The sequence below is a fragment of the Erpetoichthys calabaricus genome, chromosome 2, assembly GCF_900747795.2.
Source record: "Erpetoichthys calabaricus chromosome 2, fErpCal1.3, whole genome shotgun sequence".
NCBI lineage: Eukaryota > Metazoa > Chordata > Cladistia > Polypteriformes > Polypteridae > Erpetoichthys > Erpetoichthys calabaricus.
In genome coordinates, this window is record NC_041395.2 from 155,645,558 (window position 1) to 155,671,591 (window position 26,034).

Genomic DNA, 26,034 nt, shown 5'->3' on the forward strand with positions numbered 1-26,034 from the left:
AACATATCTTCCTCTTCAAAGGAGTGCGCGTCAGGAGCAGATAATGTCAGAGAGATAGAGAAAAGCAAACAAATTAATAGGGCTGTTTAGCTTTTAAGTATCTGAAGCACCGCGGCACAAAGCAGTTGAAGGCGGCAGCTCACACCTCCTCCGTCAGGAGCAGAGAAAGAGAGAGAGAGAGAGAGAGAGACAAAGAAAAACAAACAACCAAAAATCAATACGTGCCCTTCGTGCTTTTAAGTATGCGAACCACCGTGCAGCATGTCCCTTCACGAAGCAGCTGCACAGAAGTGAGCAAAGTGAAGATAATCTTTCAGCATTTTTTGATGAGCGTCCGTATCGTCTAGGTGTGCGAACAGCCCCCCTGCTCAATCCCCCTACGTCAGGATCAGAGAAAGTCAGCGCAAGAGAGAGAGAGAGAAAAGTAAGTTGGGTAGCTTCTGAGCCATCTGCCAATAGCGTCCCTTGTATGAAATCAACTGGGCAAACCAACTGAGGAAGCATGTACCAGAAATTAAAAAACCCATTGTCCGCAGAAATCTGCGAACCAGCAAAAAATCCGCGATATATATTTAAATATGCTTACATATAAAATCTGCGATAGAGTGAAGCCGCGAAAGGCAAAGCGCGATATAGCGAGGGATTACTGTAGTGAGTTGTATAATGGATGGATGGATGGATTCTATAATGTACATAGTATAAAAATATAATCATTGTCTTGCGGTTTACTCCTCAAATATCTATCCCCATATCTGAGTATATGAGAAAGTCTAGTCGAGACCATTCCCAATTTTTTTTCTTGTTTTAAACAGTGTAAATCTGGAAGTACAGGTCTTCTGTGTTACTGTTTTTTCATCGAACTCCACTGAAGTCTACGCAAGGTCCTTCATAGGCATCCACTTCCAAAATATTGGAATATCATAAATAATAATAATAATAATAATAATAATAATAATAATAATAATAATAATAATAATAAAAGTTTATTTTATTCCAGTTGTTAAATACAGTAACCATTTAATGACTTATTCAGAGTTTATTAATTAGGAAACATTGTGGATTAAATGGTGTCTCATGGCAATGACAACCTTACAGGTTTCCTGACCTGAATGCAAGAAGTAATCTTCCCTAAAAGACCTCAAAAAGCTCATTAATATAGGCTTTTTATTTATGAAAATTCAGCAATTAACTTGAAATTAGCTCTTTCAAATTAACTGTAAAGGGCGGCACGGTGGCGCCCTGCCAGGGATTGCTTCCTGCCTTGTGCCCTGTGTTGGCTGGGATTGGCTCCAGCAGACCCCCGTGACCCTGTGTTCGGATTCAGCGGGTTGGAAAATGGATGGATGGAAATTAACTGTAAAGGACATTTAAAAGGATTATTATACAAATATTAATATTGTTACTGTGTGTGTGTGGGAGGAGGGAGGGTATTTTAAGTGTAAGCCTAACATCTAATGCCCTTTTGAAGGAAACATTGATTTCTTATTGTGTAGCCCACTTAGCTGGTTGATAATTAGAGCTGCTACCCTCAGTTAAAAAAGGCTGAGAACCCTTGGCTTAGTAGAGGCACTAAAAGAAAAAAAGTCTAGAAATGTGACATCATCACACACTGTGCTTGAAATCACTAGGGTTTTTTTTCTTATAAAAGATGAAGCCTGCCTACCGTTAAAATTCAGTATTAGCAGGGAAAAGCCCAATACAGTATTAGCTTGACCTGAAGAAGTGGGAAACATTATGGTAATCTCCGGTGGAAACAACACAATACCAAAAAGCAAAAAGCTATTTTTTTGGTTTAAGTCTGATGATGAGAATGATGATATTGGAGCCCAGGCCCCATCTGATGATCAACTGCACAAACCTTACAGCATTTCTATGCACCTGTGTTATGGGGAACAGGAACAGAACAATTAAGGGAAGTGGCTCTTCTGTAAGGATCTTCATTTTGTAAAGAAGTTATGTTTCTATTTCCTACTTCTGAATTCAGATTTATATACTGTGTTACCCAGCTTTGTTACAGATAGTTAAAAGATATTGTGCACATGTGATTTGCCTTATTCAGTTGACTTCCTATATTTTGGACTTGAAGAATTGTATACTGTAGTAATTACAATTATTTTTCCATTTAATGTCCACATTTCATGTTGTGAACTTTACTCAGACTTTAATAAACAGCTTTAAATATAAATAACAATCAAACTACCTATGCCTTATTTGGTTTGTATGTTTCTATTTTTGAGCAAACAGTATAAAGCTACTTATTTTTTTAAGACAAAGATAAAAAATTGAAAGAGAGTAAACATAAGCTGAGTTTTGTCTATTTTCTAAATGTTGTGTATTTTGGAAAGAAGGGCAAAACTGTGATTTAGAAATAATTAACAATTATGATTGAATGTACATATTCTAATAGCAAAATATGGGCATTCGTTTGGAATTTAAGAAAATACATTTAAGTCCCAAGTGTCTGTCTTATGGAAGTTTGGTTGCCTTTAATACTGTCTATTAAATTATTTTTGGTTCATACTAAATTGCATTGATTTGTCTCTTGTGTATATACCAGAGGTGATGCTACCCAAGGACACCTATAGAGCTTAGGCATTATTAGTTTGACCAGAATCAGTACGTTTGTCCACGGGAATACAATTAGAAAATATAATTGTAGGTTTGGCTGATTGAAATGTAAGAGAGACTAGAAGAGGGCTGTAAGCGTGATTTGCAGGTAACCGCCGAGAGAGCTTCACGGACACATCGACGGAGAGCGATGCGAAAAGCAGGCACCACAACGAGTTCTGTCCGCGATCTGCGCAGATCGAGTCTTCAGAATGTGAGAAGGCTGGCGTCGGAGAACCTAAGGAGTCTGTCAGGTTGGTATGATTCCGTTAGCAGTCAACTGTCTTTGACAAGTTGGAGTACTGATGTGAACAGTTTTGTACTGGACTGTAAATCAGAAATACAGATTATACGTTTTATCATATCGTGCAGTCAGACACTTAAGGGCGATGTGTTCATAACGCTCATTCCGTACTAGTACTCTCGTAATAGCTTTTAGTCGAAGCTGTTGAAATTCTGTGTAGTATAACTATCGACTCACTGATAATAAACGGGGTTTGAAGTAGCGAACGTCAAGCTAAGTTAACCTCCCTTCAGGAGAGTGGCTGCTATAGTTTAGCAGGCGCCTCGTGCAGGGTTGACTGTTGTGACCCTTCAAGTCATAGTTCAAAACATGATTGGATGGAAACGTAACTAAACTTGGCGTCGTGCCACTAAAGAATTAAGACTCCGTATTAGCAAAAAGAAAGTAGCTGATAAAAGCAGCGGGATTTAACTGCATTTCCAACACTTGTCTGCGACTAAAGGAGGTGCACCTCACTTTTTTCTCTGTCCACGTCTGTCCGCGTGCTGCAGAAAATCTCAATATAAGAGACCAAAAGCTTCAGAGTGTGTCAGCTGCCTGAAAATCAATTCATGCAAGGGGTCTAACTGTAATTTATTAGCCATTAAGTTAATTAGTTCTGCAGCGAAGATGATCACTTGAAAGTTACAAGGAGATGAAAAAAGGTAAAAATGATAAAGTGCGCTCAGTAGAGGTCTAATAATTTTTTTAGCCTTAAACGAAAAAATAAGGGGACAGTAAGTACATTGTGTACTTTGTATCATTGTGTAGGATTTAACTTAAAAAATAATAATTAAGCAATTGCAAATTTTACTGTAGATTATTTTAGTGACAGTGTCCAGTACCGGGTACTTATTTAAATAGTCATATGTGGGACAAACTTTTTTTCAATCAAATTCCTTTGATATACTGTACTTGTAGAAGTAAATTGAATTTAATTCTTTGTGTCATTAGACCTTGCACTGCAGTGAAATTGATTTTTTGTTAATCTGGTAAGGAACATTTACTATAGAAATATATAGTAGACACAAACTCATAGGCAAAAAAATGTAAGTAAATAATACCAATAAATATATATAAATATACAACGATATAAAAGTGAATGTAAGTAAATTAATAAACACTGGATATAAAACATGCAACGGGCATCAGACAGAACATTTTGCAAGTGTTTACATGAAGAAAGAAAGAAAGAAAGAAAGAAAGAAAGAAAGAAAGAAAGAAAGAAAGAAAGAAAGAAAGAAAGAAAGAAAGAAAGAAAAAGATCAGAAGTACAAATTATTCCTTCTACCGTCGCTAGGAGTCCCCACATACATCTGAAATCGCTCATTTTCAGAATTCGCGTATTAACGTAGACTTCGGCTCTATTTACCTTTTTCTGGCTTTATTTTAACAGGAGCGCCTTGCTCAGCTGACAAAGTCAAACCGAGTTAACCCCTTAATCAGAAAGAGTGAATTATATGTAAGTAAAGCATCCGAATAGTTTATCAAAAAATATGTAAATATTAATAGTTTTCTATATGTGTGTTTCTCTCAAGTATACGGTACATACACTACAATCATACATACATATAACAGAACACTACACCCACACAAACTCTCACAGGGATACGGGAGAAGGTCCACACCTATTCATCTAACAAGGATAGATAGATTTAAGACTGTTTAATTATAAGTGAGTTTCTGCTTCATTTTTCTCTAATACAGTATGTCAAACTGGTGCATTTTGCTCTGTTTGCAGGTGTGGTGCTTTAAGACCTACAAAAGGTTAAAAAAAGGATCCAGTCTCGGTATCTAGTTACTATTTTAAAATTAACTTGCAGGCTATTGATTGGCTGACATAATATAAAAATCTTCAGGAAAAGTGGCCTTTGAGAGTCTACTGCTGGATAAGGGCCATGACAGAGCTATATAAATACTGAAAATAAAACTGGTGTCAATAACTGGGGCTAAAATAAAGATTTTTTTATGTCCCCAATTTTCGAGATTACAATAAAAAGAGCATCAACTACTTCAGTTTAAAAGAAGATATAAATAAAAGAAACCGATGTGGTGAATGAATGTCTTTCAGAGAAACTATGGCAGACTGCCCAGTTTTTCTGCTTGGAAGTGGGGATCATTAACTGATTTGTGATTGCTTATTTATTTATTAGGCATCACAAACACTATTCGCAAAACATTTATAAAGAGCTTGAGTGCACACATCTGTGAGGCTGCGTCAGTGTCACAATGGAGCAATTTTAATTATGGAACTAGAGCAACTTTCATTCCTTCGTATATGGAAATATGATTACAGGGAACTGAAAAATGAGAGGTAAGTCTTAAACAGGCATATGAAAAATATAATAACAGTATAATAAATGAGTGACAGTATCTGGATTAAAATGTGCATGGCTTCTTCTTAAAATTTGTTTAATAGAGAAAAAGCCAGAACCTGTAAAGCACCCACTGCAAAACTGCTAGGAATTTGATTACTGTATAACAGAAGACTGACTCCTTTAAACTTTGAAATACTTTATAAAGAAAGCTATGGTAAGGTTTTAGCGGTGAAATTAATGGAATTAAGATACTTTAATAAAATTATTTATTTAACATAAGATTAATTAAAAATACGTTTTGTTATAGTGTTCACTATAAATGCCATTTTAATTAAAAACAATAATGGATTCTTTGATTTGTAAAATATTTTGACATAGAGCTCAATAGATTAATTCATTAATTGCTTTGTAACAGGGCTCACTGTTAAAGGAACTATACATATACTTAAACTGTTTTACTTGTTTTGTAAAGTGCTTTGTTGTAAAGATCATCATGAAAGCAACTGTAAAAATAATAATAGATTCAATGTCTCGACCTGGTCAGCCCAGCTCAGCATGTTGTTACTGCAACCTTCACCAGCAAAAACAGAACAAACATGTAGATGTGAAAAATATCATATTATACTGTATTTTATCATTTTCATTTTTTAAACTATGAGAGAGGGATGGAAATGGACTAAACTAATTGTACACTACATACATTTAGTGGTTACTACTAGGAGTATATTTTAAAAAATGAATGTTTAATTTGTACAGTGGTCTTTTTCAATCCTTTCTCGTATCACCTATATGCTGATGACTGCCAAATTTATTTCTCCCTCAAGTCAACTGACTCCACTAAACCTCTTCTCGACTGCTTATCTGACATTAAGGACTGGCTGGCTGTAAACTTCCTTCACCTGAACGATTCAAAAACCGAGGTCATTGTTTTTAGTCCTGATCGCAAACAGACCCTACCCCTTGGCCTCGACTTTCTTTCCATTCCAGTAACTTCGTCTGTTTCCAATCTTGGAATCAAAATGGATATGGTCCTGAAAATGGATGCTCAAGTCAACAGCACAGTAAAATCCTGCTTTTTCCATCTCAGGCGAATTGCCAAACTCAAACCAATTCTGCCTTACCACCTCCTGGAATCAGTAATCCATGCATTCATTACGTCCCGGCTCGACTATTCTAATTCCTGCCTATATGGTATTAGTAAATCCACTCTTTCTAGACTCCAATTGGTTCAAAATGCGGCTGCAAGGCTTTTAACTGGAAGCAGCAGAAGCCAACACATTACACCGATTTTAAAAACCCTACACTGGCTGCCGGTTAGCTTCAGAATTGATTTTAAGATACTCCTCTTAACCTATAAGGCACTAAATGGTCTAGCCCCTGCCTACTTGAGTGTCTTGCTCCATCGTCACAATCCCCCTCGTGTTCTTAGATCCGCAGATCAGCTGCTCCTAACCGTTCCCAAGGCACGTTTTAAAGTTCGTGGTGAAAGGGCTTTTTCCGTCTGTGCACCCAGGCTCTGGAACTCCTTACCTTTAGTGGTTAGGCAAGCCGCTTCAGTCGCCACATTCAAATCACACCTAAAAACACACTTCTTCACATTGGCTTTTAATTCTTAACCTGTCTTATTTCCACTTGCTTTTTGCTATTTCTCTGTTTTATTGGGTCCCCTGACCTGTTTTTAGTGTCTCTGTTTTAATTCTCTCTTAATGTTTGTTTTAATATTTTGCTTTTAGTCTTGCTTGTTTTAACTGTACAGCGCTTCGGTCAGTTGTAATGCTGTGTTTTTAAGCGCTTAACAAATAAAAATGGTATGGTATGGTATGGTACATAGAGAACAGGTTAATTAAACTCTAAATTGATTTGTGATACTCAATATAAAGGACATCCAAAGATATATTTAATCTACACTTGTTATCACTATATCTCTCTCTCTACATAAAGACTTTCAAATTTCTCTGACTCAAAGAGATAACAGGTGGGCAGAAATTAATATCTGGTTACTCTATTAAACTTGTACTCTTATATTTACATATCATGAAGAAGGGGAGACTTAGGACTGTGTGAAGAATACACATATTAAATATCTTTAAATCTTAAGATTTTTCTCAGACCATTATTAAACAATAATCAAACTGCATTGCAATTGAAGATGAAAGTATGTGCACAATATAAACTTCTTACATAAACACCAAAGAACAACCTTTACATCAAAGAGGCCAAAACATACAGTCTAAAATGTGTTTATTTAACTCAAAGGTTGGGTAACACAGGGGGCAGCACAATATATGAAACAATAGAAAACTGAAAGAGAGTTCTGTGGATTTCCTGGGTTGGCTTCCACATGCCCTTCTCTAACAGATACCCCTTGTTCCTGCAATTCCCCGACAGACTACACCACCCTTTATGATATGAACACAATCTGGTGGATGTGCAAAGCTGCCTACACTTGACGAAAGCTAAAAGGATTATTCATTATGCAGCCATTGAACAACTAAACATTTATCTGCATCTTCCGTGTTTTTATTGTGATATTATTTTTCTTTATATAGTGACAAGTGTACTGAATTAACAGGACCAGGTGTGAATCAGGTATATGATTTTTCTCCAATAGATTTTTATTGAGGCATATGGAAATTGCTTTTCAAAATGAAACTCTATGTAGCCTGTTTTCTTCATTGCTTCATAGAACTGTGAAGTGTTAAAAAAGATCAACTGGAAAAAAATAATTATAGCAAAATATTAGCCAGAGGTCATCCGTAGTGGTTAATTATCCCTACCCAATTTCCATAAAACTGTATTTCACTTTAATATCTCAGTCATTAAATTATAGATTACAAAATTGTACATTTGTACAAACACTGTGTGTGCTTATTGTTTGTTCATAAACTGAAAGTTGTTCACACAGAAGATCAAAAATAGACAGTAGCATGCTGAGATGTTCCGTTAAACTTATGTTGCAACACATAACAAAGGACTTACTGTATGTTGACAGTTAACAACACATGACACATTGTTTATGCCAAGAAACCGGAAAATCTGGTGTTCATGTGAAAGGGAGTGCTAACAGATAGGTGCAAATAAAGAGTGCAGCACATGTCACATTCAGAGCGAGAGAGGGAAAGGAGAGTCTTGTCCTGTTCCCATCCTCATCTTGCAATAAACAGAAAATATTGCACAAATATGAAATGTGTGAGTCATTCCACAAGCAGCCGTATATTTACACAAACCATGTTACTTTTGCCTGCCTGCAAAAATAACTTGAAACAGACATAGTTGCAGTGAGTTTTTCAGGAGCGCAAAAAGAAAACCTGTCCTGTGACACTCATCTCTCAGTCTGCTATCTGACACTTAAGTGAAATTTTAACTGTTTGGTGCCATTAGCCACCACAGTGTCTCACCAGTCATCTTGTTCTCAACGTCTTTTCTAGAGATGAGTGGTGTTTGCAAGTGAGACTTCATAATGCCTTTCACAGGTAATCACTTCTGCTATTTAAAGCAAATTTTCATGTTTTTGGGAAAATGGCCAATTTTTGTTTTTTGAATTATGTCCAAGTGCTGGGCTTTTGGGGGGAGAGACCACCTTTCACATAATGACTTAGTTTTGCCTTAAAAGACGACTAGAACATGAGGCTAAACATTTACATGGGAAGGCCACAGATTAGGCTACAAATGAACTCCAGTATCACACGTAGATCACTGTGACATTTGACTTTACTCACTGACAAGGTAGTCAGCTTTAACTGCTTTATTAAGTGAACTGCCACTTGGGTCATTAAAGGGAAAGGGCCACTGCTATTTGATGAACTGCTGAGATAAGCACATTGTCCTCTTCATACAACAGAATGGAATTCAGCATTTAATTTGTGTCCTCGTAACTTACTGTTTACTCATCTGAAAGCAGATCAATCATGTATTGATATAAATAATGGCATTTTATAGAAACTGTGTAAATAATGAATGTGTATAGAGCAAAAATAAAGAAAATAAGGCATGTTTACTTTTGTAAACATTAATTTGTTTATGAACCTGATATAATTATTTGAAATACATTAATTTATACCTCAAAATGCAACCCACAGAATGTTAATAAATTTCTTTTCTCAGTGTACATGAACTTGGATCCCCATAAAATGAAGTCGAGCGCTTGATATTTTAACTTGTGATACTGAAAATGGATGATGAAATAAGAGAATAAGCAAGTAAAAATTAATCTATTATGACAAATAATATTTTATTAACACTATATTTCATTTCAATGGTACCCCATCAAGGATTGTTTCCTGCTTTGCACCCACTGTTTTCTGGATAGGTTCTGGCCACTGCAACTATGAACTGGAACATTCAGCTTTGATATAGGGTGGATGAATATGTTCTCTTTCAATTCTTGCTTCATTCGTTTCTGGTTGGCTGAGAGTATAGTAATATTTACATCCCTGACTGCACTTACTTCTCAGATTTAATTCTTGGATGAAATAATTCTTCAATTCTTACCTTTTGACATCTGTAAACTTTAGTGATAACCACCTAAGACATATTGACTGTTGATTACATAAGATGATTCATTAATTTATATAATGCTTATTAAATTGGTGTATTTTAAATAATACAGGTAATGTCAATAATTTTGCTGTCAGTAAGAGTTAACAGTGGATCTGGTTATGTAAGGAAATTAGCTGATAAGAAATAAACAAAATAACAACTTCTTTTATTATTGTTATTATTATTATTATTACATATATGAATTACATTAAAAGAACTTGATATTATGTTTTGCAAATTTTACTTTGTTGACAACCCTTAAGTGTCCCTGCATCAGTAGTAGTAGTGTGTGTATGTGAATATGTATAACTCCGTCCAGGGTTGCCTCCTGCATTCTTAAAAAAGATAAAATAAAAAGGTGTCCAAGTAGTTCTTCTGAGACATGCCATAGGGGAATCATTTTTAGTTCCCAAAAAATTACCCACATTAAGTTTTCAGAAAGAATCTCTTTTAATAATTAACCACAAATTGATGACAACAGATTTGTAAAATCCCAAAGGGATCCTGATTTTTAAAGGACTCTTGCAGCATTCAATAACACAAGCACAGTTCATTTCTGTCCACAAATTACCAACCTTTTTAGAGCCCAAAGAAACAATGTCATATACAAAGAACCCTTCCCAGAAGGACATGCATTTTTGTCAAGTAATGATTCAATTAGGAACCACATAACCCAGTAAACTGCCATTGCAGAACCTTTTTTAATAGTGTATGCTGCATGGGCAGATCAACTATGAAAATAATGAAGCTTAAGCTTCATGGACCCTAATCCTGGAGGAGACCAAGAAGTGACTTTGTTCCACATTGTTTACAAATTTTGGGTATCTACTATACTGTATAACACGTAAAGGTTAAATTAAAAAAAAATTCTGGTGATATGTTTTGGAGCAACCCACACTGAAGAAGATAACGGTGTTTACCCAGACCTCGATGCTGTTTGCGATTGGGCACTCATAACAGTTCAAGCTTCAGGGCCTCAAAAATGTAGGGCAGCTACTGGTGTGTTGTACTCAAATCTGCCAGGAAAGGCTTTGACTTCCTGTGACCCTGAATAAGCTGGTTTGAAAATGGATAGTTGGATCACTTGTGTTGTTGGTGACTAAGAATTGCACTGGTCTGAGTTAGTGAAGAAGTGTGAACGATGGCACCCTATGATGGATTAGTAACCTGTCTATAAAGGGTTATTTTTTTTTGTCTTTTTCATGTTAACCTCAATACTATAATGTAACACTCAGGTCTGAAAAAAGAATGTCTGTTTACATTTGTAATTGCCCTCCTAGGCTATAACATTATTGTTGGGTTGGGCTCCAGCATTTACTCGTACTGTATAACTGGAATAACCTGGAAAAATTAAGTTACGAAAATAACTGAAGAAGGGGCAGTTTTTCAATGGTGTAGAAATAAACACATAATATTAATAATAAGGTAATGGGTGGTGTAGCGTCTAGTGTTGTTGCCTCACAAATCTTGAAGTCTCAGTAAAATTTGCTTATTTTGCTTACATCAGTGTGGATTTTCCTTGGGTCTTTATTTCTTGCCTGCAGGTTATGTGCATTACATTGCCGTTGTATGATTGTACACTGCAACAGACTGGTGTCATCCAGTTTGAGATTACCTTCCTTTGGAAAAAAATGAAACTAAATTTTGATTAAATAATATAACAATAACAATAATAATAATGTTCGCCCACTTAAAATATTGAAATATTTATAATAGGTAATTCTGAAAAAAAAAAAAATATATATATATGTGCATTTTGGAGTTATCCGAAAGCAGCTTTCCTTTGAATGAATTAGCCTAACTCCAGTCAGAGTTTCCTCAGCTCAGAGCACAGTTTAGATGCATATCTAGGGTTAAAGAAATAGTTTTGCCTCGCGCTGCTTTTTCCTTTTTTTCTTTTCTTTTCTTTTGGGGCTCAAGGGAGTCATTTTTATGCTTGCGTGCGCTGGTCATATTAACTTCACGGACATTAAAAGAAAATCTCGATGAGGTATTGCAAAGAGGGTTAATCCTTAAGAAGCTTTTCAGAGACAGCTTCGCCACCAATAGCAAGCCAATTTAATAGAGTAGGGCGGAGTCCCGTTCCTAGCGACGGACTAATAAAAAAAAATATCACTTGGCAACCAAAGGCACCAATAACGTAAAGCAACCGCGTGTGTCGCAAAGTCTAATCCTATACTGTTGAAAAAGTCAGACTCGGATCCATTGTGGTGCTTGAGAGCCGGAGTATGGTATGGTCGGAGAGGGATAAGGGATTGAGACAACGTATAAATGCTCAGTCTGCAAAGGGAGCCGAACCTAAAATAGTACAACAGAAACTTTAACGAGAAAGGACATACGATAAATAAATTTTCCGGACAGTCAAGAAAAAGAGGGGCAGTGCGTTGACTGGAAGGACGCGACAACAGCGGCGGTGGGTTTAGCGGAGCGGAGAAACGCTCTCGTCAGAAATGATGCCCACATACATGATTCCTGCTTATTTATTCTTTTCGTGCTACATTCGAAGACCGGATGCAGTTTTGTGACTCTCTAGGTTTTCACGTCGTGGGTATATTGGATACAGAAGTACGACCACCCCCCCTGCCCCTTGCCCCTCAACCCAGCCCCCAATTCTAAGTTGTACGAAATAAGAGGAGCCAAATCGAAGAACGGACTGTTCGTGCATCAAGTCCGATGAGGCTACTGGCATGGGTAATTCATGTACACAAAAAGTGAAGTGAAAAGGGAATTAAAAAGACTTACAGAGACGATTATGCGAGGGTATCTCCGAGGAGACAGACCGTTCCAGAAGGCAACTTCATGACTCGTGAAAGGTATTTCGTTTTTTTTATGTTTTATATGCACCAATATATACCGGGTCCTGCAATGTATTGGAGAAACGATAAAAATAAGTTATCGTACAAACAAACACAATAGTTAAATGGAAGGTACAGGCAACCGTTGATGTGTGTGAATGACTCTCGCACCCGCTGCACGCTTGCCTGGGGCGAGGGCAAGAACCAAGCAAAATTAGGTCGCTGTAAGTAGTGCAGTTTTTGTATACGGACGTGTCTACTAGTTCCTGTAAAGATTTAGAAAGGTATAAAGAAAAAAAAAGTGAAGGGGAAGTTTATGATCGGTCGCATTTAAAAAGGGTTCCAACCGGCGAGATTTTAACTTTGTTCAACCTCCTTTCATAGAGCAGGTAAGTTGATATCCTACAGGAATTGTGTTTTTTTTCACCTGAATCAAGTATCTTTGTTTCCATTTTCTTTTACCCACACGGTTGATGTAATTATGCATTGACAAAAGTATGGCTTAAGTAGCGACTTTTAAAGTTTTATCGCTTGTGTTTATCATTACCAATCGTGCACTTACCCTGCAAAACCACATTTAGTACTAATACAGTACAGATCTAGACGTTGCTTTTTGTGTTTTTACAGGTGACACTTTTCCTTTGCTGCTTTTGTTGCGTTTTTAGATTTGATTAGTAGTGTACTTAAATGTTAGCCATTTTATCAAATATTGTGTGACGACGAGCAGCATGAAAAGACTATTACAATATTAACTTTAAAGTGACACTACTATAGGTTCGTTTTCTCATTTATCTAACATATCCTCCTTGTTAACGGTTATCCAGTATTGCTTACGACCATCATCCTTTTCCATATCCTAGCAATCTTTTTTTGGTTATATTTGTACGGGTTTGTTCCTGACTCAGTGACACTTTCTGCGCTGTGCGCATTTTATTTTTTGCCCAACATGCAATCGATGCATGCACATTCTTTCCGAACTTTTTCAAAGTAGATTCTCTTTAGTCTGCAAAAGCCGTGCCGAAGCAGATCGGTTGAAAGTGGATACCCGATGGTCTGCATCGTTTAACAGTTGATTGTTTAGTGAGTGCAAAAATCGGAAGGTGCCTTCTTTTGTTAATTGTAAAACGCTAGTTTTAATGGCGCACACGTTAGAAAGACGACGTTACTTTGTGTTCATTGCATATCCAGTTTTATTGAGCAATCGGAGTGGAGGGGGATAATTCAGCATTCATTTGAAATGAAGTTTTTTTTTTTTTAAGAGCAGGATGTTTTGGTTTTACTTTGCTGGCCAGTGTGAGGCAGGGAACGAACAGCTCAGACCAAAGCCCACATTTGTCATTTAAACATATATAATAGTGATGGGAATTTGATTTAGAATTGAGACATTACTTGATCCCTCTAAACGACAAAGTTTTTACAATGGGGATCACGAAGAACAGGGAAGCCATTCATATTCAGTGAGCAGATGAAAGAAGGAAATGTTTTTACTTGGCACTTAACCAGGATAATTAGTCATGAAAGTCACTTGTAAGCAGCTCTTTACTTGTATATTCCAAGTGTAATTTTAAATGCATTTTTACTCCTCTGCAATAGAGATATTTTTGGTTGTTTTACTATGTGATATGTGTTCATGTTGCTGGTTTTAATTTAGGCTGTTGACTTGAACAGAATTTAAATACAAAGTACAATTTAGTCAAAATTTAAAGGTTTATTGTAAATGTTTACTAGCCTAAAGCTAAGTAATTATTATGGTAGACACTGCTCCAGAGCATTGTAGATTGCCTTTTCAACTAATGAGTTTTTATTATTATTTTATTACTAATTATTAACATTATAACATACGTGCATTTGTTGAAGTTTTGCTGTTTTTCAGCCAGGTGTATCTTGAAGAAGTGGTGCAAATTACAACTGGACAAATTTATTAATCAATGATAAATACATTAACTTTTGTCTAATAATATTAAGTAAATGTTACAGTGAAGTCCTTATTTTTTCAATCTTGTGGAATATCATTTTATTTTGGTAAATTACATGCTCCTTCCTGAGAAGTTTGCTTACATAAACTTAATGAACCATGCTGATAGTTCTGATGTTCACAGAGTTGCATATATTGTAGGAAATTTTTCTTCATTAGTTGTTTGTGTGTGCAGTACGGATAATGAATAAACTTTGTGTAGTGCATTTTCAACTGAGGTTTGCTAGGAAAGCCAAAGGAAGAAGTAATGCTCAAGTTTGTATGACATTCATCATGATGGGCTTTAGTCTCCGTCATGCTTATTTATCAGTAACCTTTTAGGTAGTTCAAGGCTTTTATAAGTTGCAGAGGTTTTATTAAACTTTATCCTATTTTGTAAGCTGTAGTTTTCCCCCCCTCACTTCTAAACCTGTTTTTGACCACATTTATTCCCATAAAATGGTTAACATTGATTTGTGCACCTTTACAAGAAAAAATGACAGTGCAACCCTTTGCAAGAAAATGTTGAGTAGGCTTTGTTAAATAGTTTCCCTGGAGCCTTGTAAAAAAGATTCCACATAAACCTGAGGCATCATGTGGTCTTTGTGTCACAAACTTGGAACTAGTTTTCAGAGGAGTAGTTTATAGTACACATTTGACATCTTTGACTAGCATTGTGTCAGGATAGCCATGCAGCATTCTCTTAATAGATTTGTTTAGATAAAGGTCTTATTTACTCAGAGAACACATTTTTGGGGTATATCTGATAAGCTTTTCTAAACATCTTGGAAGATTTGTAAAAAAAAGCAAACTCTTGCTGTAAACTGGCTAAGCATAAGGGCTTGAAAGTAATGATTGATTTTTTTTTTTTCTGTCTCTGTAGTGTGGCGGCAGCTGGTACAGGTTTTTATGGACTGTACTTGCAGAGAAATTGAATGAATTTGACATGGTTTTCTTTGGCAACGCCGTTCTGTCACTCATCAGCAGCAAACTTAATTATAGCAGGTTCATATTATTGGATGTGAATGTATGCTGCTTATCCTGCGAAAGAATTGATCTCTCTTTTATTCTTTTGGTTACAAAGTGAATACATTTGACAGCTGAGACCATGAGCTTAATTTAATATTTTAAAATGGCTGTTTTTCTGTTCCATCAAATTCTAAAAATGTGCCCTTTCTTAGTTGTTTTTGATCAGCTCCAAAATTTGAGCTAAATGCTTTTTAGCCAAGAGTTTGCTGCAGTTGCATTTCAGTGATAACCTTGGTGAATGGTTTTCCAGTTATGCTTATCTGCTGATACAGCCCTGCACTGTCAGCTAGAGCTCAGCGAATTATTTAAATGTGATAAATCTTGGCGTGCAGCATTTTTATGTTAGGCATTTTTGGAAAGCTAGGTGGCGTTCTTTTGTGATCAAGGGCAGGTTGTTTAGGATATCGTTGTTAGAACGGAGTGTCTGAATCAAATTAATAGGGTGGTAGTTTGCAACTTGTAGTGTATGTATTTATTTAGGGTTGTAGGAATGCTGACTCTGAGAGCTTTCTCGTTGATATTGCACTAAAACAAATCCATTACTTTGACATGCTGTGCATGTCAATAACCCTATCTATATTTTATCTTTGTTTTATTTATTTTTTCCTTGATTGCTAATGTTTTATTTAGTTAGAGCTGATCCTTTGCTAGGCTGTACTCTGCACCAAGTGAAGATTAAACTGTATTTTAGTTTTTCTCTTACAGTAGACTCTTAAATCATTTTCAGTACTATATACTTTAGTAACAGAAAAAAACTACATATCGGATCCTAGTGGGTGCAAACATTAGCACAACTGTTTTGCTAGTGTTTGCCCCAAATAAAATCAGGTGAGGTATTAGTATCATGCTGCTTATTTTAAAATTGCTTTCATATTCTTTTTACATTTGAAAAAATGTCAATTAAAGTTATTTTATACATGCAGGTTGCATGAGTATATGGACATAAGAAATTTGTAACTAATGCAAATACATCTAATATGCAGTCATGTTTTTGAAATAGTCTTTAAAAAATGCTTCCTTATTTTTGGGAAGAAGCAGCTCCCCTTCAACAAATGCATACTTGCAGAACCCCAGGCAACTCTTCCAATGCAAATATTTTTTTTTTTTTTTGCAAGTTTGACTTGTAAAAAGTGAAACATCATTAAGGATATTTGTAGTCTGTTACTGAACAGTGGACACTATGGAAAAAAATGTTTTTTATTGATTTGTGTGTATATATGTATAGGTATGTATATATAATATATATTTTTTTGAACAGTTACATATTTTTTGCTTTGAGGGATAACTTGCCATTATGAGATTAGAGTATGAAAGTGATTTAGAATACATGATTTAAGTATTAAACGTTTTTCATTACTGTAATATTGAGAAAATAGAAGTTTATTGATGTGTAAGATGTGTGCTTGTATTGCATCACTGCTCATACTATATAGAAGTAGATTTCTCAGTAGACTGAGACTAGGACTTCGATACCTGGTGTTACCAAACTGATATAAAAATATAATAGTTGTGTTAGCCACAGGTGAATGTGTCAACTAAATAGATATTTCAAATTTAGTAGTTAAGAATGTATTTGTTTTATAAAACAAGCAACACGATTTCAGAACGCACAGAACGACAAGCAGAACGGGCATCTTGGTACAAGCAGCACAAAGCCAGTAGCTGATCTGTCTACTTCTGCTTAGCGTGCGTTCAGCCAACCCCCCCCCCCCTTCACAAAGCGAGCGGCAGAGACACGAAGTGGCAGAAGGACAACTGCTGTACGGGCTTTTAAGTAATAGACGCAAAGCGTGACAAGCACAACACATAGCTGGCCAGCAGCAGCAAGACACCAGCCGAACTGATCACATCTCTTTAGCGTGCGTTCAGACCCCTCCTTCACAACGCGAGCAGTGTTATAAGTGCCACGAGAAAGAGATTTAACCACACTCGCGGCAGGAAATAAAGGACAAATATTGTTTTTACAAAAGTTTTAAAGTAAAAATGAAAATAATGCATATGTAACAATTCCCATGAAAATAACAATCTCTTTAAATTGTTTATCCGGTAAACCAAACCCGGGGGTGGCCGAGAGAAGCGAGCAGGGGGCTGAGCCCCATAGTAATAATAATAGTATTAATAAATCCGCGATGTAGCAGGTGCGTGATAGCTGAACCGCGATATAGCGGAGGATCACTGTATACATATTTTATTCAATATTTGCATTGGTCTGCCCAAATCATCCAGAATCTATTCATATAATTTTGGGTATACTTCATTAATAATACCAAATTCTTTGCTGTTGCAGAATGCATTTCAGACCACATTCAGTATATGTTTTTCCTGGGACAGCACAACATGCTTACAAAACTATGGTTATTTTATTCCCTTTTGTGACAGGATTAATTTTGTTTTGATTGAGCAGACTTAGTAGTGAACTCCGTTAATAGCATGTTATTTACAATATGGTTGTGATCTACAGTGTTTTTGGCAATGTGGGTATTTCTGTGGGTGACAAAATTCAATGGCAGTCGTTCTTCACTATAAAAGTTCAAGACCTGGGCATTCAATTTATTTAATGTAAAGTTCAAACCCATTCCTTGCTGTGTTTCTATGCTAAATATTTTTTAACCCAGCCTGATGAGGTCCAAGTCTGTCCCCACAGCATCAGGCACAGAAAAGGGATCCACTCTGAATGGGGCACTGTTCCATCACGAGGCATACACGTGTACTAGGACAGTTTAAATTATTAATGTATAAAACAAAATTAACAATTGTAATGCTTTTCAGTTTTCCATGCTAAATTTGATCCAACATACTGGGGGAGCAATCTTTATATGAACAATGAAGTAAGATTATTTATGCAACTATTTTTTTTTTGTTCTTTCTTTCGCCTTAAACATTAAACCTGACAAAACAAAACAATGGAAAAAATTTGAAATTGTGTCAAAAAATATAATGTGACTTAGATTTGAAGAAAAAGTAAGTTAGTCTCCTGTTTTCCTCTCTCAAGGTCTAATGTAATTTCTCCCTTAGGCACTTTGCAGTTCCTCTGCATGCCTGTAAATTTTTATGAACATTTTTCTTTGTTGCTATGATTCCACAGTTAAGAAAGCAATCTGTAGCATTGTGTGGATAAGTCAAGATCTTAATAGTGTATCTCATATCTCAAAGGTTTGTTAACTATAACCATGATTGTTTTGATTTATTCTCTATCATGAGCAACTATATGTTTATATTGAGATCACAAAAATTCTCATAGGCATGTTATTATTTGCAATTTTGGTGTCTTATTTTTAGAACAGTTGAGATTAAAATATTTTCTTTAGGAACAACACTCAGGTCAATATGTAAATTATACTTATCAAGTAACATGTGAATTTGTTTCGATATGCTGCTTTTATTTTTTTTATCATTTGTAAATGATAACCCTCTTAACCCGTGACATTTCACAGTTTACAAAGTTAATGAGTCAGGGTAAATGAAGTAATGTGAAATGGGTGGTAAATTTAAAAAATAAAAATTAATACTGTGCAGTCTCTGATGAGAAAATATTGTAAAGTATCAGCAGTTGTGAAAAATAAAATGTAAACAGACTTGAAACTTTTATTTTATATGGTATGGTGAACCAAGGTAGAGTGCCAGACACATTCTCCTTAAACATTTGTGTTTATAGTTCTAAACTATACAGTACAGTGTTACAGTATGCCTTGCAACAGACATCATTTCCATTCAGTTCTGCTCTTGTTTCTGTTTTAAAGATTCACATGTTCACCTTAGATTTTCCTACATTTAATTACATATTTCTGAGCAATTATTGCACAGCCAGATTCCATTAAATTGATATTTGTTGTTGGTGATTGGATTCTGGAGCAAAGGCATATACTGTATATAATTTTAAACAAGATTTCTTTTCCATGTTAACCAACTAGGTGGAGTTCCAATTCCTTCTACAGTCAAAAGTGTGAATATGTAGAACCCAAGAATGAAACACGATATTAAATAATGCCATGCTACCCTTTAATTTAGGTCTTTGTAGAATCCTACTTTTAATATGTGTCATTTTGCATCCCAGAGGGAAAAATTTCAGATAAATGTACCTTTTCGAGAAGGAATTTGTTAATAAATATTCAAATGTTTTGAAAGAAAAATTGTTTAAAGTTAAAATTCTTACTTATCCCAGCTAAAGAAAAATGAAAAGTTGACCACCTAATATTTTTTGATGCTTTCCATCATGTTGCAAAAGTTACATTTTAATGGTGGTTTGAATTTTCTTATGGCTGCAATTCTTTCATATCTAAGCTGTTCTGAGATAGTTAACTGAAAGTGCCCCAATGTAATATGGTGTGGAAGTGAAATGCTAAGATTATTCTCTTATTCACATTAATTTTGAACAAATATCTTGTTAAATTCATCAGACATGTTTAATATGATTGGCAGTGATAAGCTGAATCAGTAATGAAGGGAACCATGTAGTCATCATAGAGAGAGATGTGTGGTGTTGTGGTGTTTTTTTATTCCTTTATCGCTGACTGGTCAATGATGGATAGCAAATGGTGTAACCGCAGCTGCAAAAGCCATTGGCAATAATAAACAGCCCTGTTTGGTTCTGTGTTCTTATGAAGTAATTTGTGTAATATGGAAAAGAGGTAACTAGATTCCTTTAGAACATTTTTCAAAACTTATCAATTCATGTCTGTGGTTATAGTAATACCACTGAAAGCTTGAGTACTGAAGGGGTATGTACAAAATCAAATAATTACCAAAGGGCTAAGTGTCTACTTATCACAAATCTAGTGTGATCGTGTGACAGTATTTAAGGTGTTATGTTTTCTGTTTTTTTGCTACAGTTTTTGCCAGAATATTAATGTCATTTAGTAACAAGATTGGTCATTACGGTGTGCACGCAAAAGGGTATTTATCTTTCTTTGGAATGACTTTGATCAGTGCCTGTTGTAGTGTTTGGAGTAGCATGTTATCTTCTCTTACCTCGTCAAATAACTGAGTTTAATAGGGTTCATTTTACAGACATCCACTTATAAAATTGTTATGGACAGCCATGTTGACCTGTGGTTTTTTTTTTTTTTTTTTTTTTTTTTTGCTTCTCTAAATGTTTATTGCATTCTGGTTTTCAACAAGCATGAGTGGTTTTTCTATGTGTAGCATTAACTGTGTGTTGAGCTGATGTAATTTTATTTAGAAATTCATTGGCATACAGCGTCTCCTTCATTTCTCATCAATGTTTGTAGACTTAAAACAGTCATTTATTGTATTAGTTACTTGTTAATGGTCATTAACATTTGGTTTCACTTTTGGTGTTAATTTCTGCAGGTATGCTCCTCACTTACTAATTAGGCTTGTGTAAATAGTCATAATAAAAGTTACATGATGTAAAAATTAGTTTCTCTGTTTCCCTTGTGTTAAGAAGATTGAAGTCTGTTGTTAATGATGTCCAGTGGTCAAGTTTTTCTCCTCCGGTATAATTTGAGTGTTTCCTCCAAATTTTCTGGAGATGCTTTAGTCTCTATGAAAATATTTATTAATTCAATAATTATGTAATAAAGGATTCATCTGCTGGTGTTAATGGGTTTAATACCACTGCCAGATTTTATCAGTAAAGTACAGATTATCTGATCAGATGTTTAAGGCCAATACCGATCATCGATTTCATGTTACTTGATCAGCCAGCTCAGATTTCTTTTCCCTCTTTATCCCATTAAAAAAATTTTACCCAAAGCTCCTGCATAATCAGATGCATAGAAGCCTTAAGTCCTATATTAAAGTGCATTTTTAGAATTAAACTATAGACTACAGATGTTACCTATTCATTTTTTTATTAACAAAATGAAATTGTGTAGGCTTATTGTTCAGTGACCATAAAAATACCAAAATTTCCTTAAAATACATACATTAACTAATAAAATATGAACAAAAATATGTATTCATAATACATAATGGCATAAATGAAAATGTTTCTCTTAATTACAAGCTCTCGTATTGCTTAATTGAAAAAAGTAGTTTTCACAATTTCTTTAACATATATATACTCTCACAAACAATTAATTGATATTGGCAATTAAATGCTGTTTAAATTTAAATATACATGTACTTAAAGGTTTTAATCATTTTAAACCATTAATTGCATTAAAGATTGTTTTCTGTTAAAAATATATACTTACTATTTTCTTGTGTGTTTTGTAATTCAGTGTTTCAGCTAGACATTCATCATCCTTGAGGTGTTTTATATATACTGTGTATATGTATGTATATATGTGTATATATATTTTATGTATATTAGTGCTGGGCAGTATTACCAAAATTCTGTGTCACGGTATTTTTCAAAATTATACCGGTTTCACGGTATTTGACGGTACTTTTTTCCCATGCATGAGTGGATGTTAACCACATTTTCCACTGCAATTACTGCAGTAGACTGGCTAAGAATAACCTGTTTTACTGTCATGAGAATTGTACATTGTACAAAAAAACATTTTAATGTGCACACAAGTATTAATACAGGTTTGCATGTCCCCATAAAGTGATAGTTTTCAAGGGAGTGGCACTAATGAAGAGAAGGAATCACATTGCATGACAGTTGCAGTCAAAATATAGAACCCTTTTATTGAACAAATTTTGCAAACAACTTAAACTAAAATGTTGACAACATATTTTCAACTATCTAAAGAGCATTTAGACTTGGTAAAATATCCAGAGGTGCTTGTCAAAAGTTGTATTACACTGAACATGTCTTAGAAAAGGAATAAATAGTAAATATTTTTTGTAAACCAACTACACTTTCTGTTAATGTAAACAATTTCTGTCCACTGACCCATTTAAAGTGACTTTTTAAACAACTTTACCATCATTAAACTGCATAATATTTAAACTAATAAATAATAACAATAAAATAAATAATAGTGCAACTTCCAGTAATAATACTATTACTTCAAGACTTCAAGGCCATGTGCATTACACAGTATTCACCAAATAAAAATTAATTAAAACAAGTGCAGCTTGGTGATGACATCTTTACCAACTGATCCATCATTAAAGCAAACTGCATTAATATGGACCTTGCTACAAGCTAAGCAATATACATAAATAATAAAATTGCAACTTACATTTATAATGCTATTTGTGGTATAGCCCTGCAGAAGCGTATTAGGGCCACGGTGAAGAAAAAAAAAAAATATGGACACAGTGAAGGAAAAAAAAATAACTATATGTCGAGAGTAAAGTCATTCGACATTTCCACTTTATTCTCATAGTTTATTTTGTCATTAAAGTAGAATGTCGTAAACTAAACTTCATCCTAAAATCAATGTTTAATTTACTAGATTTTCTTAAACCCTGTCATAAGTTAATGTAGCACAATAAATGCTTTGTGTTAAGTGTTCCCTGACCCAGTTGTTAATTGCTACACGCTTCTTAAACTGACTTCCTCTACACTAAGAGGAGGCGCCGGCAGCGATTGCATCACAGAATACATTCACTTCATGATATTCCTGCTCTCAGAAAATTTAGAATGCTAAGAAATTTTCATGATGAAATGCATTAAAGCAGGTATTAAACATGCACAGTGGTGCTGATCCCTCGCAGTAAAGGGTCCCCAGGTGCACGTTCAGTGTAGAGAACTGTATGGCAGGTGTGACGAGGCTCCAAAAAACTGAATGTATGAATGGGTTATCGCACAGGTTTAACTTAAATATTGAGTAAATATTGGGTTTGTGATCTGGTGGTCGGAGACACGAACACAGAATTCAATGGGTGCTCTTCTGAGCGTGCTTTCTTTATTGCATGCGTGCTGTCTCTGTCTGACGTACCAAACCCGCAGTTCCTATCTTTCCTTTTTCTTTCTCCACATAACCAATCACCACACGATAAATGTCTTTGTGAAATTAAACCTAGTTATAAACTTAGACCACGGAGCGTTCAGAACTTCAAACAAAAATAGTCGTTATACATGTTTAATTATGCCATCCATTCAGGGTTGCGCCCATCGCAATAAGCATTATGTGCGAGGCAGGAGCAAATCCTGAACGTGGCGCCAGCACATCGCAGGGTGAATGCGAGCAATACATACACTAGCAGGGTCAATATAGCCTAACAAAACCCCACATCCTACATGACTTTGAAAAAAACTGAAGCATGCTGAGTAAACCCACCAGAAAAACATGCAAATTCAAGGCAGGGAACACATGGGACCTCCTTGCGGCGACACAGCAGTGCATCCTCAGTGCCACAGTGCCCCCACCTGATTAATACATGCTTATCTCAGCATTCTAAATGTTCAGGGAGCAGGAATATCATGAAATTTAATGTATTCTGTGTGCTGCCTGCGCCTCCTCTTTGTGTAAGAGGAAGTCAGTTTAAGAAGCGCGTAGCGATTAACATGACTCAGGGAACACTTAACACACAGCATTTAGTGTGCTACATAACTTATGACGGGGTTTGAGAAAATCTAGTAAATTAAATATTCATTTTAAGATGGTTTACGATGTTCTACTTTAATGACAAATTACGAGAATAAAGTCAATATGTCGCCACACTATTACACAGTACCCAGGTACATTACACAGTATTTGGGGGAAAAAAAATAATACAAGTACAACTTGGCTTGTGGTATTATACAGTAGTATAGAAACCGTATTCACACATTTGAACACAATGGTCCACATCCGACCTTTTAACACTAGAATTACCAGAGCCTACGAAAAAACTCGTAGATCCGGCCCACCTTAAATCGCTTCTTAAATCCGTTCACACCTCTCCGCCAGCATCCTTTGTCCTCTAAATGTGCTGATAAAAGACAAGCTGCCAGCAGCCGGCTATTCCATCCCCCCACCGACTTAGAACGTGCGCAAACTTTTCCCAGCTCATGCCTTGATTATCTGGGACTGAACTGGAGTTTTAGAGTGGAAATAATAGATCGTTATTTGGAACACACATGTTACAAAATGTAGGCATAAACTATAGAATGTGTAAAGCCCGAGTTCCAAAGATCAAATAAACACTTTCACAAAAGCTTCAAGGTTGCTACACCAGTTTCCGTGGCGTAGCGCGCTAAGATTTGCCTCTCAGAGTGCAGCAGCTTTGCTGTGCCTCACAGACCTGAGTTCGATTCCCCGCTGGTGTTAAAGTATTGCTTTTTTTTTTCTTTCTTTTTAACCTCAAACGGACATAAAATTTATAAATTGGTATGCACTGTCAGTTAATGAGATTGTTATATTTTCATGTGGGATGCTCCTTTTGAAATATTTTTTTTAACAATTGAGACTGCAACTAACATGAACAACTGTCCCTATAACTGTTATTTTTAAGATCCATAACACACAGACAGACAGAGTACTGCGTAATAGAGAGACAGACAGGCAGAGATGTATAAATAAACAGGGAAGATACATGTACTGAAAGAAAAAAAAGATCAACATGTGCGTTGTTCCTGCTGCACTAAATAAGCTTGCGTGCTCTAACATCACCCCTCCCCCATCTGACTCTCTAAATAACAGCACAAGTACAGACGCAAACGAAGTGCATGTGTGTACTGTATAATATTAACAAAAAGAGCAGCTTACTACTGAAAACAGCAAATATAGGAGTGAGTGGGGATCGAAACGGGGACTCTTGATTACACTTGGTTTGCGTCTGTACTTGTGCTGTTACTTAGAGAGTCAGATTGGGGGGAGGGGTGATGTTAGAGCGCGTGAACTTATTCAGTGCAGCAGGAACAACGCACATGTTCCAAACGTTTTTTAAGCTATTTAAACCGGTGTTGCGGTATAAGAAAAATCCATATCATAACAAAAATATGAACCGGTATACCGCCCAGCACTACTGTTAACTAACTAGAGCTGTACCTCTGGTATTTGATAGTTTGGCTGCTGTTTAAGTATACATCAACACTGCTACAGCAAGGGAGTCAAATGTTGTTCTTCGTGATGCTAGTTTGTAGGACAGGGTGGCATAGCTTTCATTTACAGATGTGTATCTGTGTATGCTGTAGTTACTCTATTTAGATACAGTAATCCCTCCTCCATCGCGGGGGTTGCGTTCCAGAGCCACCCGCGAAATAAGAAAATCCGCGAAGTAGAAACCATATGTTTATATGGTTATTTTTATATTGTCATGCTTGGGTCACAGATTTGCGCAGAAACACAGGAGGTTGTAGAGAGACAGGAACGTTATTCAAACACTGCAAACAAACATTTGTCTCTTTTTCAAAAGTTTAAACTGTGCTCCATGAGAAGACAGAGATGACAGTTCTGTCTCACAATTAAAAGAATGCAAACATATCTTCCTCTTCAAAGGAGTGCGTGTCAGGAGCACAGAATGTCACATAGATAGAGAAAACAATCTCTAGCAAGCAAATCAATAGGGCTGTTTGGCTTTTAAGTATGCGAAGCACCACGGCACAACGCTGTTGAAGGCGGCAGCTCACACCCCCTCCGTCAGGAACAGGGAGAGAGAGAGAGAGAGAGACAGAGACAGAGACAGAGTTTGTTTTTCAGTCAAAAATCAATACGTGCCCTT

General features: G+C 35.8%; 1 protein-coding gene across 3 annotated transcripts in view; it reads left to right on the top strand.

Moving 5' to 3' along the window:
• The first annotated feature begins 2,762 nt into the window (after positions 1 to 2,762).
• Positions 2,763 to 26,034, top strand: part of dipk2ab (divergent protein kinase domain 2Ab) — a 102,089-nt gene continuing 78,817 nt past the window's right edge. Inside the window, exon 1 of one of the 3 annotated variants that reach the window (XM_028794688.2) lies at positions 2,763 to 2,861. The gene's annotated coding sequence lies outside the window, so the exon portion shown is untranslated. Of the gene's footprint in view, positions 2,862 to 4,813; positions 5,205 to 11,905; positions 12,561 to 26,034 lie in introns of those variants that run through there. The other 2 variants (XM_028794687.2, XM_028794686.2) reach the window with 2 other exon arrangements.